We start from the raw sequence: 21635 nt of genomic DNA on the forward strand, positions 1-21635 counted from the left end.
TTTAGAAAAAAATAATGTTCCCTTATCTCTACATTTGTATGCTGTATCTTATAAACTCAAAATGAACTAATAACACAGAATAAAAAGGGAGAAACAGTGAGGACATTTTTGTGAGCACAGTGTAACTCCAGGCCAAAAAGAGTTTAAAAGAAAGAGCATTCAGTGTTGAGGAAGTCACAGAGAGTTTGTGGAAACGCTACAACCTGTAAGTAAAGTTTTCAGTCTACACAATACCCATTTTCTCATTTTCACAGTATTAATTTTTTCAACTATTTTTCTTGAAAACATGAAATTATACAGGATGCTTTAACTGAGAAACAACTTCATTTTTATACTAGTGAAATCTTCCAAATTCTGTTCTTGGAAGGAGTAGCGAGTCACTCTGACAGGAATGAAGTTCTCTTTCATCAGTAGAAAAGCAAGTTCGCTGGGAATATCTCCTATGCAAAGAAACCTTGACACCCCTAATGATATGCCACCTTGGATCAATCTCAGTTTAAAAACAGATATAATAAATGACATGAATGTAACTGACCCACTGGTTTATCAAAAGCATTAATAATATATAGTTTTTACTCCCACTGTAGTAGTACTAGTCACTCTAAGCAGTTAAGAAGCTGAGTTATGTGGCGTTCAGCAGAGTTAAAATACTTTGCATGCTTTCCTTGGAACATGCTGAAGGATGCAGTAGATAGGACCTGGCACAGTAAATGTATTCTTAGTCTTCCAAAAATGTGTTGCATTATATCTTTCTTTCAGCATGAAGCACTAAAAAGGAAGACTAAAGCAGGAAAGAAAAGGCAGAGTTACACGTTGTCACCTTCCACCCAGGATGAAAAAAAATTTCCTTTTGATTCCATTTTAAAGCTTTCACACTTGACATATAAAGCTCTTTGTGCAGAGTGGAAGGCAAGAGGCCAAATGTTAACTTGCTTACCAACTATTTTGTGTTTGAAGGAAATGTGCCGAGTAGCTGCTAAGCTGGAACATTTGAAAAACGTACCCAGCGTGGCTGGACACCCCTGTGTTTGGCGACAATGTTAACGATGAAGATGTTGGCTTCCCAAACTGCTTGCATATTCATATTGTGGCATGATTTCCTGATTGCCTTTGCTAAAGACCTCTTCATTGCACCTATCACTGCTTCAAAGGAGAGGTGACTACCCTAGGGAAGAAACAAAGTTGCCCTGCAATGGCTGACAACACCAAAAGAGTATGTTAAATATGTATTTCTTCTATTTAGACTAGAGAATAAGAGGATGCTCTACGCTGTGCTTGCCAATTCTAGGGTTGTAGCTCAAAAATACCTAGATTAAAAAAAAAAAAAAAATAAAAAATAATAATTTGAGAAATAAAGCAGGAAGTAGCAGAATAATGAAGCATTTTCAAAATATGCTGAAAACACACTTGTAGTGTCTCTATCTTGAAATTATCTGAGGATTATCACTATCTGAAGATTTTTGTTGCATAAAGGAAAAATGTATTTATGGTTCTGAGAATCATTTGAAATGGTAAGCACAGAAAAAAAAGGGGGTTAAGTAAGCATTTTCAAAGATTAAGCTTACTCAGTTTTATACAGAAAATAAAAATGCCACTTGGGGAAAGATCAATAGCTTCTGTAATGTAATACATAAAGTACAGACATACAGGGAATTTTTATCATTCTTACCCACCTCTTACAGAACATAGCATACATTCTGCAGTACCCATTAATCTGAACAAGTCTGCAGAGCAAACTTGAGGCCTTTGATGTAATACTGGTTTTGTGTGCTCATAGGTTTAGTACAACACTTCCAACAGTAGAAGAAAACATGAGGTCTTTCCTGACAGACCCATATTTTCATGTATTTTCCCAGTTATAAGTAATAAAATAGTTTTGCTTTTTTTTCTCTACAATATTATTAACCCCATTCGCCCCAAAAAACAGAGTTGAAGACCCTAAAAACCTTAAAAATCTTTACTGCTACTGAGATGTTAACGATCTACAACTTAAAAAATAATAATTTGAGAAATAAAGCAGGAAGTAGCAGAATAATGAAGCATTTTCAAAATATGCTGAAAACACACTTGTAGTGTCTCTATCTTGAAATTATCTGAGGATTATCACTATCTGAAGATTTTTGTTGCATAAAGGAAAAATGTATTTATGGTTCTGAGAATCATTTGAAATGGTAAGCACAGAAAAAAAAGGGGGTTAAGTAAGCATTTTCAAAGATTAAGCTTACTCAGTTTTATACAGAAAATAAAAATGCCACTTGGGGAAAGATCAATAGCTTCTGTAATGTAATACATAAAGTACAGACATACAGGGAATTTTTATCATTCTTACCCACCTCTTACAGAACATAGCATACATTCTGCAGTACCCATTAATCTGAACAAGTCTGCAGAGCAAACTTGAGGCCTTTGATGTAATACTGGTTTTGTGTGCTCATAGGTTTAGTACAACACTTCCAACAGTAGAAGAAAACATGAGGTCTTTCCTGACAGACCCATATTTTCATGTATTTTCCCAGTTATAAGTAATAAAATAGTTTTGCTTTTTTTTCTCTACAATATTATTAACCCCATCCCCCCCAAAAAACAGAGTTGAAGACCCTAAAAACCTTAAAAATCTTTACTGCTACTGAGATGTTAACGATCTACAACTGTGAATGATGTGAAAGGAAGTTGTGGATGAAAACAGGTATTAATTAAAATAGACCTTTTAAAACAATTAATTCTCATTTTTCATTACATAAAACTGATGATTTTCATTCCATGGTCAAAAGATGGTATTCACTTCAACAACTGAAACATCTGCAGTATCCTAATTAGCCACCTAAAGTTTATTTAGAGTAAAAAAGATAATAGGCACTTTTAAAGAGCAACTTAATCCTAAACTAAAAGTTAAAATAAGTCAGATGAATCAAATCTATGAATTTGTCTGAAGTTTGTCAACTGTGGATACCAGCAACAGAACCCTAGGGACATTGGTCAGGTCTATGTGTCCATAGCATAGACACTCTCAGAAAGGCAAGATGAATGATGAGAACACCATCACCACCAATAGGGCAACTTCCATTCTAGGGCTAAGCAAAAGCCAGCACTAAAGAATGACTCGGTAAATTTGGTTCCTGCTCTGATCTCAAAGCAACAGAAGTACACACAAAGGCAGCTTTGTACCCCGGGTGTGTGTTAACTCCATTCATCTTCCTCAAAGTATGTAAAACGTAATCTAACAAAGTATGTGCAGATAAGTAGGGGGAAGGGAGCTGGCAAGACTATTAAAGATTATGCAAAAATTTCAAGGGAATTACAAAGAGAGGAGGCAAATGAAATTGCACAGACAATAACAAAATGAATGGATTAATTCCCAGCAGTCATGATCTCATTGCTTAAGGAATAAATAAAAGTGACCTCCTGATAGGGACTCACTGCTCCTGTCATACTTTGCCCTCAAACATATGCAAAATCTACACATACTGTATTTATTTGAACCAGCTCCATATCATATCCAAATTCCTTGTCGAAATTTATTACTGCTAGTCTGAAATGTGGAGCTGGAAGCTGCAAACGAAACATTTCCATTTCATGGGACAGTTTTGATTTCTACAAGAAAATATTTTTTTCTGCTATAATATGTATCATCATGAATTTTGTAAAACTATGTATTAAATTTATGGCTATTTTCTACCAGTGCTTTCCAAAAGACATAAAATAATTTTGGATAAACTATGCTACCAAACTTAAAAACATTATGTGGGATTTATTCATAAATTAAGATGACTGACCTTCCCTAACTTTTCTGCTTGAGGACACTGTAACACCTTTCTGTGGTTTTCATCTGGCTGTACATCAAAAACTTTATATACCAGGTTAATATTAGGATACCTTTATGTCTTCTGGATAGCATTCTTCTGAATACTTATCCTGACTCTGTATCAATTCATAAAATACACATCATAGACTCTTTTTGGACTGGAAGAGACCTTTAAAGATCATTTAGTTCAACCCCCCGTAGTGAGCAGGGACATCTTGCACTAGATGAGGTTGCTGAATTCATAGATGAGGTTCATATAAACAGCTTTACAAGTAAAATTTTCAGTCATTAAAATAGGTCATCGCTCATTGTCTGGGAGATGTAATTACAAAAATAGTCCTTTTTGCATCATGAGCTTTACATTTTTTTCTTGTGTATATGTGGTCAATATCAGGCATTACATTCTATTTAACAATAATACAGTAATTATAGAGACTCACTTGCAAAGAAAGGAAAACTTAAGCCATGAGAAATTTTAAAAATATTTATTTTAGCTTTATGATTAGAGATATGGATAGATGGATAAATAAAAGGACAGACAGCTTAGAAATGTGTATTTACTTAATTTACTTAAAAAACCTTCAAGTACCTTCTCACCCTCATAACATTTTCCTCCACTGGTTTTTTTGTAATTGTTCTTTTAGGGTAACATAGTCACCCTCTATAATCAATGGCAAAAGAGAGGCACTTGTACAGGCTGATCACACCTGTTGCAGGCATGGTAAGAGAATGTGTCACCTCAAAATCCAGATGACTGACAGAACTACATGTCTGGTTGCCAGCTGACAACTTCACTCTGTAGCCATACAGACATGTTGTTAATGCAGACTGGGACATTATAAAGTATGGGAGACACCTAGCATGGAACACTGACCTGTTTTTTGAAAGAAAAGCCACTAATTCCTTAATTTGCATAACACAGTAACTAGAAAAAATAAGTAAAAAAAAATAGCTTAGCCATTTTCCCTGAAAATCTAAATCTGGAAACTTAAAATGAATTTGTGTAAGAAGTGTATTTATTAATGTCTAAAAGGAAAGAAATAAAATGAATTAATCAAAATGAATTAAATTTAAAAGACACGGTACTAAATGTATGTAGATGCTCTCCTTAGCATCTGACTGGAGAATGAATTTACTTGAATTAACTTTTCCTGTTAGAAATTTTTTTCTGTCCACTGTAATCAGAGAACAATACAGAGTGGTATTCAAAAATCTTGCTTCTTTAACACAAGACGTGTGCATATAGACATTTCACATTCAACTTGTGGCATTTACACCACTGAGTCTAATTCTGTGGTTAGATTTTTATTCTTTGGGAAATGCCTTTCTAATTTGATAATTGCAAGATGTGGAACTCCAGATAAAAATCCCATCAGAAAATTCAGGGAATAAGTGAGTCACACATTGAGTTATAAAGGAAATGCTTCCCTCAGAAAACCAATGACCACTATACATTACATATAATCTGCATGTGTTTTTATAAAGACAGAGTATACTTCTCTTTAAGTTTAAAATCTTTGGTAAAAGAGATGTCTCTCTCTCCCTCCCATGTTTCCTGCTGCCTCTTAAACAGCCCACACTTCCCAACCAGGAAAAGAACAGGTCTTCAAAACTCCTACCTTGGCTCTGCTACTAATTTGCCATCTGAGCATGACTGAGTGCAAATGAAGGTTGAATTAATCACATTTTAAGGCTCGTTTCACAACCATTGCAAAGCTCATGGGGTCATCCGCACTGATGCTAAAGTAGTGCAAAGTTTGCCCTCGGTGACTCCATGAGGCACACAAGCCATGTTTGTCCTGCTTGCATGGGCTGGGGGACAAAAAAGAAAAATCAAGCCTCACAAAAGCACCCAGTTATGAAGAGTAAGAAGACCCAAAAAATCACTGACTAAATGGAAAGGCTTTGAACAAAAGCATTAGGATTTTTCTTTTGATTGGGACCATTCATGACACTAAATTTGGCCCAGTGTAAACATTTAGTCACATGTTAATGATTGTGTGACACTTGCTACTTATTCAACTCTGCAAAAAAAAATTGATGCTGCTATTCATTATTGTTTCTTAATTTATTTAAAAATGAGTAAATTTATCATCATATCAGCCTTGTGAGCATTATCTCCTCTATATATATGAGAAATCAAATAATAAAAAGATTATTTTCCCAAAGGCAGTTTGTTTAACTGGCAAATGCTTCTCTTTTTTTTCTCTACTTTCTCTTTCTCTTTCTAATGTCAAACAGGAAGAAGAAAAGGTTAAGATTCCAGAATTTAACAAAATTATTTAGCACTTGGAATTAAGCTAATTTAAACCATCAGCTAATTTGGAGCAATCTATTGAGTTAGTCTCTTACTCCATGCCTATTGATAAATGTACCACAAAAGTATTAAGCGTTTACATAAATTCAAAGAAACATATGCTGTTATTAATTCAAAACAATCACCACCATCCAAAGCAACTACAGGGATTCTCTTATTAAACATTCTCTTCTTCAGAAAAAAAAAACCACCACCAAAAAACAAAACAAAAAAAAAAGAAGGAAATATCAAAAAATATATTTTTTAATTGTATAAAACTTTCACAATAATACTTAAGCCAGTTACACTTCATTTTGTGTAAGAAGTAGAACTGGAACTTTGTAGATATATCATTTAAAGGCAGGTAATTCAAAATTTTAATTTGTGAACAAAAATTGCCAGATTTTGCTAGTTTGCTTAAGATTGGATGAATGCTTTGAGACCTTCAAGGCTGAAAGTCAAAGTGAAATGTATTGAATTGTGGAAAAAACTGCAAGCATAAGCTGGCAGCTTTAGCATCTGAAATGTAGATGTTCTGTATTAGTGAAACCACAGTTTCTTAACAGCAACTTTCCAGTGAATTATATCTTAAATAATCTCAGCCATTTCACAGCAAAACAAACAAAAAAGTTGTTTTGGAGAGCCTGGTCAGGTCATTAGAGCCTACCTTTAACAGAATAACCTGGTCTCAATATCTTGGTTTCTGCAACCCTGACTGCTCCCCAACACCCAGTACTGCTATAGACCCTTCAGGTATTCACAAAAAACAAGGTTCTATTACAATAGTTTTGATGTGAATTTCTTTTTATTATTTTTTTAATCTTGAGATGAGGGGAAGGAGAGCAAAGAGCATCTACTGTCTACGGATTCATTACCATAAGCTTTACTGATAGTTTATCCTGTTTCCTAATGAAAGCAAAAAAAACCCACCGTGTCTCTATTAAAAAGCAATCAGATTTGGTATCCTGGTGACACTTTAAAGAGCACATTATGTGGGAAAACAAAATAAACATTTACCCTGGCAAATGAAAGTGAATTTGGGTTTTGACATACTTGGCAGGAAGGTAGAATTATACTCACATCAAGTATGCAGAAAAACTAATATAATATTTAAATATTTGCTTAAGTAATATAGAATTTAAAACAACACATTACAAGAAACATTTCTTGTGAAATATTTTTATGTTTTTCAGTATAGGACATGCCATTAAACTAATTTGTTCAGCTGAAATTTCAGACTCCTACAGCCTTTGTTACACATTCCCTTCACGTGCAAAGTGGTAAAGAGCCTTCATCTTCCAGTGACAAGTCTTTATTTATATTTCCAAGACAAAGGCAATTCTTGTGCTGATGGTTTAAACTGATAATGAATATTTGTAGCTTACCAAAGACACAACCCTTGAGGATCTGAATCTTACAAATATTGATATAATGATCTTATGTTAACACTATCTCAGCTAAACCCTGCAGCACTCCTCCAGAGCTCAATATTACACGTCTGCAATTATTTTAAAACTCCTTTAGTTTGCAACAAGATATAATTTAGTGAAGACAGACCTTTACATCACCTCAAAAATATATAAATGCTGTATGCCAAAACCTTTGAAATACTCAACTATATTTAATAAATTCCTAAATTAAGCTGGATTTTGGACTCCAGTTTAACTTCTGGAAGTATTTTGATGCACTGCCTAAATATGCATATATTGGACTCTACTTGAGTGTAAATCTAAATTCCTATTAGCTGGACATACCCACAAAAATAAAATACACCAGTGCTTCAGAATTATAAATTATTATGTAGTTTGAAGTTCAATCTTCTGAATTATTAAGAGTATATTAAAACATTTATTTTAAGAAAAAAGCTTTGCCTAATTTTATCTCATTTGGAATGATATGCATAATTGTAAGATATTCTTAAACATTTCTAATTTGCTATAATAATACCATAATTAAAGCAACACTGCCAGACTTCATTGTAACTGTACGTTGTAGAAATGTGTCATTTTAAAATCACTTAAAATAATTCATTTAAATGCAACTTGATTTGTAAATTTCATTATGATCTAGTAAACTAACTGCTTGGATTTTCGGTTCTTCTAAATGAGCACAGCTCCTCTGAGTGCCATCATAAGAGAGAAGACATTTTTTATTTCAAATCAGCAATGAAAAGCACTATAAAGAGTATTCAGACTGTAAGACATTGAGAAAAAGGGCCAGTTTGGGGAATTTTACTTTCAATCTTCTTAATTTGCAGTGCTCGATACACAATTCTTACGTTGTATTAATAACAGCTTTTGAACATAGCATTCATTCATTCAGCCTGGTATAGAAATAAACATAACAAGAGACTACTCCCTGAGCACATTCTTAAAATTGCTTGCAAGGAAAACAACACCTTCCAAAGATGTTACCATTGTTCAATTCACCAAGCAACATTTTCAGTCACTTTAAAATAGGAAAACAGGTAACATCTTTAAATATAGGATAAATTCTTATTTTTATTCTACTTTCATTCCTCAGTTGTTCAAATAATTTTAAAAGGTAGAAAACTTTGAATCCAAGAGCTTAGCAAAAGATATCCCAGAACCCTGCTACCAGGATAATCTTCGGAAAAGGAAGCCATGCCTCTAATTCCTCTTCAAAATCACTTATAAAGATAGTAAATATGTGACATAGATCAGGTTGATATTCTTATTGCTGGGCACTCACAGCTTTGTAAATTAAAACTGAAAATTAAAATAATTTAATTTCTGAAATGTTGAAACCTATCCACATTTCTAAAGTTTTGTCTCATTCTATTTAGATTTTCTTGGAGGTTCAGACTGACTGAACTAGAAGGGTTAGGGTTTTTTTGAGAGGTGGAAGGGTGAAAAAAATTAAAAGTCACAGAGCCTTATTCACAGAATAATGGAAAAATTACTTCAGTACAAAATATTGTATTTAACAGTTTAACACAGTCAGGATGCAAAGAACAATATCTTTAACAATAAGGTTTTGAAGTACAGTTTTGAAGGTTGACATTTAAAGGGGCCTATATTGTAACAACACTAATAACCACTGTTTGGCATTAATTCCTTGACTGCAGTGTTAGAAGCTGCTGTAGATTCTCATGCCATCATATACACTGTTGGAGAAAAGCTACTCTTTATTGGGGGCTACTTGGCTTCCTCAGGGTCTCTGAGTATTTCTACATTTTTAGAGTCAGATCTAGCATTTCTCAAAGATGTCAATGTCTCTTCAGCATTTTGTCTCTGTCTAAAATACAATGCAGGATAGCAAGGTTAGCAGGCACAGCAGTCATCTCACTAATATGTTTCTTTAAGCACTGGGACTAGAAATCAATCTCCAGCCTTGGGGGACATCAAGAGTTAATTCCCATTTTAAGAAGGGTGTGATTAGTAGCGGAAATCTGCCTGAGTTTAGTACATCTGAGGATGCTATTACAATTTTCAGATAGAAAATAATTAGCTGATGATATGAGCTGACAGCTAATACATCTACAATAAACATAAAAAAATTATTTCCAAGCGGATGTAGAGTATGTGTTCTGTTTCTAAGCTGTTTGATATGGTCTGTGTAAGGAGCTAGGCCTCGATACCAGATGCTGTATGTTCTACAAGCTTTTTGTGCAGATGTCTGCAGCCTGAGAAAATCAACAGTGCTTTGAATAACACTCCCAGTAAAAGCATCTTCTTGTCAGAGTCACTGTATGATATAGGATATGAATCCCACACAAGTGGATGAACTGATTTTAAATAATACCATCTGACAACGGTAGGAAAAAAACCTCTCAGTAGGTCTGACAAAGTCCTGGAAATGGCTGTTAGCCTTGGGAAATAAAATCCAGTCCTCTGACAGAGACTACCCGTCCTTCTTTCGTTTGATCAAATGGAAAACCAAATTTAATGATTGCTTCCGAAGTTCCAGAGGCAAAGTTCCAACAGCACTTAACAGTGCTACCAAGGAGTCAAGATCTTTGTTCCTGGTATGCCATTCAGAAGAGTAAAAAAAATGTTTTAAGATTTCAGAATAAAATATATTCACTTTAATTTTTATATATATATATATGAATATATATATAATCACTTTATATTGCTTTCTTATCATTGCTTTTAAAGAAATACCTTTTAGAACACCTAAAGTACACTGTATATGGTACAGACACCATTATGGCAAAGAAATTCTAAAAGCCTGCCACTACCTGCACACGAAAGTGAGAAGAGATACATCTGAAGTCATAAATCTACACAGTCAGCTGAGAATATATTTATTTTATTCCTCAGAAATAAGCCTGTGGTCAAACAGTTGCATAAATCCATCTCTAAAATTAATTGTCTATGCAAAATCCTAGTGAATTACTTAGTGGTAGTATTATGGTCTTGTCTTCCTTGCAAATGTAGGTCTAGTCATGGATGCACTTTGTCAAGCCAAAGCAGCAGCAATGCCCATTTTTTTCTACATCAGAGTTAGCTAAATATGAACCCCATATATGCTGATCTCAAGATTATCTGTAAACTTAAACTCTGCATGTTCACCCCGTGAGGGCTTTATGATAATAAGAACTGTTCCTGTTTTTCCTGAGTATCCAAATTAAAATAACCTTTTCAGATTCATTTAATCAAAGTGTATAGCTCTCTAGGCATCCTCAATTTTAATGAAAGACAGTAGAGAAAAATGGAAGAGAAAAGGAAAAAATTAAAGCTCCAGGGACAAAACATACAAACGGAAACATGGTACCTCGTGTAGAGTTAATAAATTATGCCTGCTTATTACCCCTGCTGTTTTGTTAGGAATGTTGTGGGTCTGTTTTCTAGTGGAATGGGTAAGGATGCATCTCCCATTTTGCAACATGTAGAGCTTAATGATACTACTTTACCATTTCAACAGACATTTAAGATGCTTAAATCTTGCTGCTTCTGATTCCGTAGCTGCAACACATGTGTGAAGCTACCGCCGCGTGCAATTTTGCACAGCAGTCAGATCATATTCTTACGGAAGAATACAGCAAGCAACATTATAGATAAAATAAACCACAATGACTGAGACAAAATGAAAGACAGAAAACCCTGTCCCTTGTATACATAAAATGTCTATTCCAGGAAATACCAGCAGTTACAGATTACAGAAAGTGCAGAAGCTGGAAAGTCCAATTATACGCTACCTAGACTTTTAAACAGTTCTTAGAAATGTGAGATGGTTTATCATCTATGTTTCATAAAAGCTCTTCTATTTCTACCCCACCTGCCTTTTAAATATATGAAAAGTTAAACTTCAGTGCAGAGTCATGGGATAGTAGAATAATGTACACTAGGAAAAGTTTGAGACCCTGCCAGAGATCCCTAATTCTACTCTCATTTTAAAAGAGGTCCAGTTACATTGAGTGGCTCAGGACCTTGACAAGTCAGGTTTTGAATGTCTCCAAAGCTGGAGACTTCTTCACACTCTCTGGCCAAGCAGTTTCAACATTTGATCAGAGGTGTGTTGTTTTTTTTCTCCTATTGCGTATCAGTCCAAATGCTGCCCTTTATCTCAAGCCCTGTCACCATGGACATGCAAGCAGGGGCTGGTTCCATCTCCTCCATATCTTGCCATTACTCAGCTGCAGACATCAGTGAAATTGCCCTTAAGCCCCCGTTTTCAGGCTGAACAAGCTCTAGTCTCCCAACCATTAATAACATGTCAGGTTCTCCAGCCCCCTAACTTCTTGATGACACTCTGCCAGACTTGTTCAGTTTGCCAAAGTCTTTCTTTGGACAAAATTGGACACAGATCCCTGATGTGGTCTCACAAGATACAAATAATGGGGAAGCAATATTTTCCTTGACCTGCTGGCTACCCTCTTGCTAACACAGCCCAGCGTGTGGTTGGCCCACAAGCTGTATTGTTGCATGGGGTCACTGCATCCCACTTTTGTCTTTGTTGAACTTCATGAGTTTCCCGACAGCCAATTTCTCTGGCCTATCAACACTGCCCTTCTGAATGGCAGGCATGCTTTCCAGATATTTGAGTGCTCTTGTATCATGACTCAGCACTTATTTGTCATGCTATTGATTCCATCCTATGAATTACTGCTTTTATTTAGTTTGTAAGATTCAACAGCTAAGCCTGTCTGAGTTTAAAGCATAAAGAGAAAGAAATACTTCAAGAAAATACAGTATCAGGCAGCTATCCTGGTTAAGAGATGTCCTATGCTCAGTTTAATTCCTTGTAGATTAATTTACATGGAAAGCTGATAAAACTGAAATCACAATAAGATGCATACTTTGTATTCTTCACTGTAATTGTGTTCTTTTTCTTAGTACTAAATGTCTGCTCTCAAAATCTGCCACAGGATCCAATTTTAGGGAGAGAATGAGTGTCAGTTTACATTGTCATCCCATCTAATGAGCTCTGAAACAAAAAATACTGATATTTCTAGTATACCTCTTAATTCAATAGGAAACAATGTGTTTACTGTTAGATGGTCTTATTGACCTTAATCTTAGGCAACAGAATATTTGGCTTTCCTCATGATATCTGATCATAGGGTAAATGTAGGTGGGGAGGCTTGGGCCCTGGTGGCTTTGCAAATGGGAATGAAAAATGATAACCCTTGTACTTAGCAACTGGGTAATATGAAATAAAATCTTGTGTCATGCCAGCCTCTGGACTGGAACTTATTCAAAGGAAGATGACAATAGAGATAGTGACTTTTGAGTGAACCAAGTGATTCTCCATTTCTTGCTTTAGTGTCTGTGACAAAAATTTACAGATTCCGATCTAAATCCAAAGACCATGTGCAATACAGACCAGAAGCCTGCAAAATGACCTCTTTACTATTGAGGAAAGTCAGAAGAAAAAAATAAAATAAAAAGCTCCACACCAAGACTAAAAGGAGAAAAGCAAAGATCAAACATATATAAGTAGGGACAACTCAAGTCTCCATTTAGCTCAGGCTCCAACAGCAGCTAGCCATGAAGACTTAGGGACTAGTATAACTACAAGACAAACACAATAATTTTCCTGAATAATCCCACAGCAGTCAGTTCTCCATGGCTCAAGCCCTTCCTTAACCAAATGCAGTGTCTTTGTATTCAATAGCACTGATTTGTCTAATTACTTTAAAGCATATTCGCAATTTCTGTAACATTCTATTAATGGGACCTTTGTCTGACTTCAGCATCATTCACAGAATCACAGAACAGTAGGGGTTGGAAAGGACCTCTGGAGATCTTCTAGTCCAACTCCTTTCCTAGAGCAGGGTCCCCTAGAGCAGATAACACAGGAACACGTCCAGAGGGGTTTTGAATGAAGACTCCACAACCTCTCTGGGCAGTCTGTTCCACTGTTGTTTCCCTCATAGTAAAGAAGTATTTTCTCATATTCCTTCTTCCCAAAGTGTACACAAACAATAAATGTGTTCTGAGTGCCAATAGATGGTGATTAGTGTATCTAAGCAACAAACATGTTCAACACAAGATCACAAATAAACACAGTATTAAAATACACTTAGATGAGGAATGTTTCTCTAGTCTTCCATTTGGCTCCTAATCAAATAGTCCATGGAAATACTTTTTATATGTATGTGTATCTAAATTCAATTACAGATATAAATTTTATATATATATATATATATATAAAGTTTCCTTCCAAAAGTTGACTTAAAACAGTCACTAGGGTGTCAAACATATAAAATACAACAGCTCTGAATCTTCCTCAGAGAAAGCAAACAGTGGCCAAAAATACTCAAAAACCTAAAAGGCAGAAAAGCAAATAACACCTTCTCCTCCCAGCAAAACCACCTAAATTTGCAGTATGAGCAACGTTCACTTAAATGCTCTAAAACCAATATTTTAGCAGGACTGAAGACCCAAACAAGTAACACACTTTATGTAACCATAACGATCAACTCCAATGTGAGAAAACCCAAATAACCTTAGATTTGTAGCAACGTAAAAGGTCTATTGATATTATTCGGTCTAACAAGAACCAGTTTCCACCTGATTGATAGCTTTTTCCAATTCCATTGAGAATCACATAATATTTACAGACATACAGATAATAATGAAAAACTGGTTCTGTTTATTTTCTGTTTACTTTTAACCAACTCAAGCATTACCCCAGAAAAATAGTGTTTTCCCAGTATCCCAAACATTCCCAAGCAATGTGTAATCACAGAAACCATTAATCTTAGCAGGCTTACTTTTATACCAAGTAATGGTTATAAACACTTTGATGACCAGACAGCTAATTCACAGTTGAGATGCTACTAGTTGTGCTACCTTTGTGCTCATTTGGAAACACTGGAGTGATGCAGTGACATGAATTCCCCCTATATTTGGATTCCCAACTTTGCTAAGGTATGTTTTGCAATATTGAAAAAGCATTGCCTGAAAAATAAAGTGTTGTTTTTTTTCTTGATTGATGATCCATCTATATTATTTTTAATTTTTGCATCTATGTATATCAAAAGAAGCAGACAGCATATAGGGAGCTTATGTTGACTTTTGGTCTATTAGACATCATCATTACACTAGTTTTTTCATATAATCAACATTCCACTACATATACAGAACTTCACTTTCCAAAAAGAACGACCCTGAAGGCACAAAAAGTACTTTTCCTAACATCTGATGAATTCCAATGAAATGTGATTTAAATGTTTTGAAAAAAAAACACAAAAACAAACACAAAGCATTTTTCTCTCTCATGTAAAAACAAACTTTCCCCTGGGTTGTTTCTTGCATATTTCTGAGTAGACACAGGCCTAAGTTCCTGGGATGTTTAAACTTTTAGGAAGGTACAGTCAAGTGAAATTCAGCCGAACCTGTGATAGGGGTACACCAAGCTATCAAAGCAGGTTAAAGGGGTGAGAGAAAGAATTCCTGGGTTGTTTTTTTTCATCACTGTCCAAGGAATCTAGTGTCCTTGGGCAGGAACCTTCCCACTCCTATTTGAGTATGTGTGGACATGGAAATGTTGAACTTAATAATCTTATAGCAGGCTTCCAGTATCTGACGGGGCTACAGAAAACCTGCAGAAGGACTTTTTGCCAGGGCATTGAGTGAAAGGGCAAGGGGGAATGGCTTTAAAATGGAAGAGGGGAGATTTAGGTTACCCATTAGGAAGAATGTGAGGGTTGTGACACTGGCCCAGGTTGCCCAGGGAAGCTGTGGCTGCCCCATCTCTGGAAGAGTTCAAGGACAGGCTGGATGGGGCTTTGAGCAACCTAGTGTAGTGGGAGGTGTCCTTGCCCATGGCAGGGAACTTGGACTAGATGATCTTTGAGGTCACTTCCAACCCAAACCACTCTATAATTCTATGATCTTAAGGATCTCTTCTAACCTAAATGATTCTATGTTACTTGGTCATCATAAGACTCTTTTAAAATCCAAGAATGTATCATAAGACATCAAGCTTTTAAAGGTATGTGTTGTCCTTCTGTGTCCCATCACTGGAATCACTCTGCTTATATTTGACAACGTTGAACCTTATTTCCTACCTTCTTTTTCAAAACATCATGTCTTAACACTTAGGCTATAACTTGAGTTGCTGGTGTAAATGATGTAACATTAGAAGGCTGTAATTCTATATGTGGGCCAACGCAAGATAAATGGATGATAGTTTTGTAGGAGTATTTTTAAAAACAGCACAAAAATGGAACAAGGGTTACATTCCTATTCTAAAGTGAACCTGAGCAGCCATATGTACTCACAGGCATGTATAGTCCATCTGTTTACTAGATCCCAAAACCCAAGCCTTTTCCACTTTCAGCCTCCAGTCTCCACATATGACCAGGATAGAAGCAGAATTATCAGTGACTACACAGAGAAATTCCCTGCAATATAAAAACAGCCAAAGGAGTCTACAGAGCTGTGCAGCTCACTGTAAAGAAGATACAACATTTGATCAGTTGAACTGATCAAACCTGATCTCTGAACTCCACTATCTACACTGTGTGGGTCTCCAGTAATTATAGTGGGAGATGAGAAACTCAGCTCAAACAAAAACCCTAAATAAATTTAAACATTTTTATCTGTAGCTGAATCTCACTGAAAGATGTATTTTTCCATAGGGTGTGGCTGGTAAAATCTAAGAAGGGTTAACGCTTATAAACTGGGATTCTAAAAATGTATCAATAGTTTTGGGCACAATATTGCAAGATAACAGAAGTAATCGTTCACTAAATGCAAAGGTTCTACCTCAAAATTGAGGTTCTGTCAACATGAATCTGAGACCAGTGTGGAAGTTAGAAAAATAAGCTTATCATAAAAATTGGATAGCAAGAAGAGAAACAATATATATAGCTTCGGGAAACAATGCTCTGATACTCAGTAACAAAAAACTTTTTAATTTGTCTTCCAGCATGCAGTTTCTATTAAGTGTGTGTTGTCTGCACTACAGCATTAGGCTTTCCATATGGGTTTTAAATCAAATTCCAGTTCGTTATTGATACACCCTACATGATCAGATACTCCCTAAAGAGTAATGACCCCACACAGCACTTACACTGGCATAAATTTCGCCAGTGAAATGAGCACAGTAGTACTAAAAGGCCCCAGAGATCCTTCTAAATAATTTCTTGCTTATTTTCTTTCTACATCTTTTCCAAATTAGTAAAATTAATTTGAGTACTTTAAAACCATCTTTTGGATCCTCCCTGAACAGAAGAGCTGAATTTCTTCCCAAAATTCAGTTGTCTCAACTAAAAGACACCAGGTCCAAGCCTTAATTCCAAGAGCAGTCACCATGGAGCAATCTCTGTCCGTGCTCCTGCTCTCCAAAACTTTCAAAGACAGCAGGCACATCCAAAGGATGACCAAGAAGGCCATTAGCAATAGTGTGGCCAGTAAAACTGAGGAAGTGATTGTCCACCTGTACTTGGAACTGGTGAGGCTGCACTTCGAATACTGTGTTCAGTTTTGGGCCTCTCACCACAAGGACATTAAAGTACTGGAGCATATCCAGAAAAAGGCAATGAAGCTGGTGAAGGGTCTGAAGCACAGGTCTTATGAGGATTGGCTGAGGAAACTGTGGTTGCTAAGTCTGGAGAAAAGGAGGCTGAGGAGAGACCTTCTCACTCCTCTGCACAACTACAGGAAAAGAGGTTGGTTTCTTCTCCCAAGTGACACGAGATAGAAGAGGAAACCGCTTAAAGTTGTGCCAGAAGAGTTTTAGATTGGATATTAACAAAAATTTCTCCATTGAAAGGATTGTCAGACACTGGAACAGGCTGCCCAGGGAAGTGGTTGAGTCAATATCCCTGGAGGTATTTAAAAGATGTTTAGATGTGGTGCTTAGGGCCATGGTTTAGTGGTGGACTTGGCAGTGCTGGGTTAATGGCTGGACTCTATGATCTTAGAGGTCTTTTCCAACCAAAACAATTCTAGAATTCTGTTCTCTGGTCCTAAACCATGTCGTGGTGAGAGCTTCTGGCCCAGGCTGACTCTCAGAAATTGTCTGACACAATGCTACCTGGCCCAGGTCAAAGTTTGATCACTCAAAATTTGATGATCGTATTCCAGTAGGAAGGAATCTTCCTGGTCACCGTCTAATTTACTACTATATGCCAAATCTACCTTATTACAATGACTGCAACAGAATGGACTTCCAGATTCCTATTACCCCAGGGTGCCTTTAGGTGTGTTTAGGTGTCTTATCCAGATACAAATTAATTGTGTCTGAACAATGATGACATTAAATGAGAATTATTAAACCTCATGTGAAGAAATTATGTATTTCAAATTTACTTACACTTTATTGTAATCTATTTAATTTTGCAGAGGGCCCATTGCATTCTGTGAGCTCTTGTCAGATCTCCCTCTAACAGTAGCATACTAATGAGAGGTATGAGAAAAATCATATCCACAATGACCTTCCTCAAACAATAATACCTATCTGTAGTTTTAAATACCTAATGTAATTGATAGGACAATACACCTTAAAGAACCACAACCTTCTGACAATCCTGTTCTGTAGGGATGCAACTTGGTTTTAATGCTGACATCTAGCCTGTTTCCAAGGTAGTATATTCTTCTAGGGAAGATATTTTCCCTCCCCTGTTTATCGAAACTTGCAATGTATTATGAAAACATTACGGTAGCTACTGCAACTGAATTATTGCCACATAACATCTGAGTGTTGGAAATATATCCCTAAAGTAGCAGTCAGAGTGACAGATGAATGGTGTTTCTCTTAATCCCAGGGGAACAAAAGTGAAACAGAGCATTCACAGCTAGATGCTCTATGCATTCCTTTGTATGTCAGTTCAGAATTCTGATGGGAGGACTTTTTCCTGGTGGGGGAGGTGTTTGAATGATAGAAAAACATGATAACAAATGGATATTTACAGAATGACAGAGCAACCAGCTTTGCAATGCTGCTGACTGAGGTTTTAATGTATCTTTAATGTATTTGATTTTAATAACAAGATATGGAGAATGTGATGGTGGTTCTGATACAAGAATTCAGCAGAATTGCTGTTACCATTCACAAAATCACAGCTAAACCTGCAGCTAGTTTTACTATGGCCAGGAGAGAAGCAACAAAAGGACACAAACACCTCAAACTGCATCTCTACCGAAACTGCAAAATAAGGAAAGATGTGAAGATTTGAAATGAGCATGCACCTTCTCCCCACATCAATTCAGCCATATCCCACAGAAATCCCAACTCTCTCTTCTAAATTATTTTTAAGAGGAAAGGGAAAACAAAATTTCAATCCACTTGCAAGGTTTTATTTCTAATGAATTCTCACACAGAGCAAGCAATAGAAGGGAAATGGAATTTCCGAGCACCAACAGGTCTGGTTGTTAAGAGTCTCACCTGTGCCATAAAAAAGGAGTGTTAGGTAGAGCTGATTACCTGTGTTATTCTCAAGAGGTTGTCACCTGTAAAGAAGACAACTTCTATGATCCAGATAGCTCCTCTTCACATGCACAATTCAATTACATCTACGAACTAGAACAGTTTATTCCATCTGTAACTGTTCTTACACTAAGGATCAGCTTTTCACTGGTGTTTTACTGCTATCAATACTAACTGAAGTGAGACAGAGGTGCTATTCCAGTTTTTATTTTGTTTTGGTTTTGCCAATACAGTTGTCTCATCTGATGCTATTTATTGCTAATATTGAAGTTTTTATAGTAAGTCATCTAACCACAATAAATCAATAACATAATAATGTATTTTGATAAAGTAATGTGAATCTTTTCTTAAATTCTGCTCTCTGTTGTCAGAGTATTCAATTTTCCTTTTCATATTTCTATTATTACTTTTTTAGAGATAGTACCTTTGCTTTAAATTAAAACCACAGGATACATCAATAGGTTCTACACACACTGCTAAAAGAATGTTCCTTCTTTTTAATATGACAGCAGTAGTGGGTATTTTTCAGTCAAAAGTGTAGATTTTTTTGTTGTCCTTTAATAATGTTTGCAAGTGGCTTGGAGCTTTGCTTGCTCCTCTGTAATACAAGTACAGAATAGACCTCATGGAACAGCAAACAATCTCATAAGGTTTTAGCTGCAATTTTATAAAGTCTTTTAAAAGAAACGAATACAAACAATATTTGCTTTTGGTATCATAACTGAAACCATATTGCTAAACAATCACATCCTGTTTAGCCCATAGTGACATCAGAAATATATGTTTATCATCTGCTCTGGACAACTTAGCATGATTTTGGCCCAAGGCAAAGAAGAATTGAAATTATTTACAGTTGTCCAAATCAAGATAACCACACATTTCTGAGGTAATTGATACCCAAAATGAACACTGCCTTTAGATTGCAGTTCATGATTTAAGTATAGTAATTCCTTAAAGAATCCTTAAAAACACTTTTAAAGTATCTATTGGATTTCCTCCAAAACTTAGTGTGGATTCAACAATCAATGCCACCAAGAAAATGTGACATAGGAGATCAGGTCATCCACTAACAACATTTCCTCTAGGAATGGATCACATTTCCTACTACCTTTGATTACTTTCCACTCGCCTAAAGTGACAAAAAAACCCCAGACAAAACAAAGCCAAAAACTATTCTAGACATCTTGAATAGCATGACACAAGCAATCCCTCATATTTCCCTATTAGTTTTAAAAGCTCATAAGAAAGAAAATATATAGTACTGACTTAATACTTTTATATAATTTGTAGAACTATTATGAAAATAGATCTTGATTTTTCTTTTATTTTTTTTAACATGGAAACAGATCAAGAGTTCACAATATCTATTAAAGTAGAGCAACAGAGAGAATAATTGCTTAAATATATATATATGCATTCACATATACATACACACAAACACAATACAGCTCATGAGTTGCAGTCTAGTGAGGAAAAAACAAAACATGTAGTCAGATGAAAGACAAATATTTGATTAGAGGAACACATTCCTTGACAGACAAACACAGAGTAAAGTTTGTCCTTGTCTAGGACAGGAAATGTCATCCTTCTAGCAACCTGTGTAGTTTTCAACAGCAAAAAGATTTTATACTGGAATGGCAGAAGAGAATGTAAAGTCAAGCCCATAACCCACTCATTCAGAAGAGTGCTGTTATATATTTTTGTGCATACAAGCTCAAAGGATTTGCCAAAGCAAAGAAACCATCAGTTTCCAAAACAACTGCTCTGCAACACTGATTCTCAGCTGGGGAGAAATGGGACTTGTTACGAGTTAAATTCATAGAGAAAAAGGGATTCTTTATTAGAATTTGATTTCTGCCCCTTTCAGGGGAGAAAGAAGGTGAAACAAGTCTGGGAAAGTCCCAGTTCTGAAAAGGGGCTCCATTAAGAAGGAAAATAGAATTACAACTACAGGAGAATAAAAATTTTGTTACTTCATGGAATTTTCCATGAAATCCTGAAAGCGAAATGAGGCCCTAACAACCAAATACTAAATACACAAATATTGCTGGATGCATCAGGCAGCTCAGCATAGAAAGAAAATCAAACCAAAGTACCCAGCTCCTTCAACAGAAAGGGGAAAAAAACCCCTCTAAAATTAGCAAGTTTCCAACAGCTACACACAGTACTGAGTGTCATATTTGCCCAATTTGCCTAAAAAACTGAGGAAATGTGGTTGGGCTCCTGGTGCAACTTCACCCTTGACACCTAGTTGCCCATGACATGAGGACATGAGGAGGAACTGGGCATGATCAGGGCCTGTAGACTGTTCCTTGTACTCATTATGGACAGAGCAGCCCTGTTGACCTACAGAAGATTTTTCCATAGGGACCCAAGCCAGGCCATGTCACCTGCCTCCTGGGCCAGTTCATTAATTAGTACAGATACAACTTTTGGATCTTATAAATATTTCAGAGTACATGACATCCAAGAAGATTCTCTATTAATAGAAAAGACCTAGGGTTGATGAGACCTACATGGTGCACTTGGTTTGATGTATTATCATGTGCCAGTATAGCAAAATTTCAGTGAAACCAAGTAAAACTGCTATCAAAACCAACTGGTACCAAAACCATTGTTCCACAGACTTCCATGCCAACACAGCTGTACTGTTTCTTAGTCCCACCTACCTTCTGAGAGTGATATGTT

The 21635-nt window shown here is 36.0% G+C and overlaps 1 protein-coding gene across 1 annotated transcript in view; it reads right to left on the reverse strand.

Annotated features, from left to right (window-relative positions):
• SUPT3H (suppressor of Ty 3 homolog (S. cerevisiae)) overlaps positions 1-21635 on the reverse strand; it is a 98077-nt gene that overhangs the window by 13679 nt on the left and 62763 nt on the right. The window lies entirely within an intron of this gene.

Source organism: Chaetura pelagica, unplaced genomic scaffold (genome assembly GCF_000747805.2).
Source record: "Chaetura pelagica isolate M959 unplaced genomic scaffold, ChaPel_1.0 scaffold99, whole genome shotgun sequence".
NCBI classification, from domain to species: Eukaryota; Metazoa; Chordata; class Aves; order Apodiformes; family Apodidae; genus Chaetura; species Chaetura pelagica.